Here is a 412-nt window from a genome sequence, read left to right on the forward strand (position 1 = left end):
GCACGCACAGCCCCTTCTCCGGCAGGCGGCAGCCCCTGCACCGCCTCCACCCCTGAGATCTTCCCGTGGAACCAGCTGGGGAGAGGGGTATTGGGGAGAGGGGCCGTGCCGGTGGGCCTCGCCCAGCGCCAGCAGTGAGACGGGGAGCGCGGAGCCCCCGCCAAAGCTATGTAGACCCCATTGCATAAATCCCCTCCCTGTGAGGTCCGCCCAAGCTGGGTGGGACCAACTATGAGTCTTTAAAGCCAGGCGCTGGCCCCAGTAAATCCCTCCATCGCCAGGGCACGGCTATGGGCTGCTCTGCCCCCAGCTGCCCACCCAAAACCTGGCTAGGGGAAACGTGCTGGACTCATCCGCTGTCGCAGCTCCTGAGGGCTGAGCTGGGCCGCTGGCCCCTCCAGGCCCCCCCGCC

General features: G+C 67.7%; 1 protein-coding gene across 1 annotated transcript in view; it reads right to left on the reverse strand.

Moving 5' to 3' along the window:
* Positions 1 to 412, reverse strand: part of MATK (megakaryocyte-associated tyrosine kinase) — a gene marked incomplete at its 3' end in the record, with an annotated part of 3,574 nt that overhangs the window by 2,561 nt on the left and 601 nt on the right. The window lies entirely within an intron of this gene.

This window comes from Fulmarus glacialis, unplaced genomic scaffold, assembly GCF_000690835.1.
Source record: "Fulmarus glacialis isolate BGI_N327 unplaced genomic scaffold, ASM69083v1 scaffold8664, whole genome shotgun sequence".
Classification (NCBI taxonomy): domain Eukaryota; kingdom Metazoa; phylum Chordata; class Aves; order Procellariiformes; family Procellariidae; genus Fulmarus; species Fulmarus glacialis.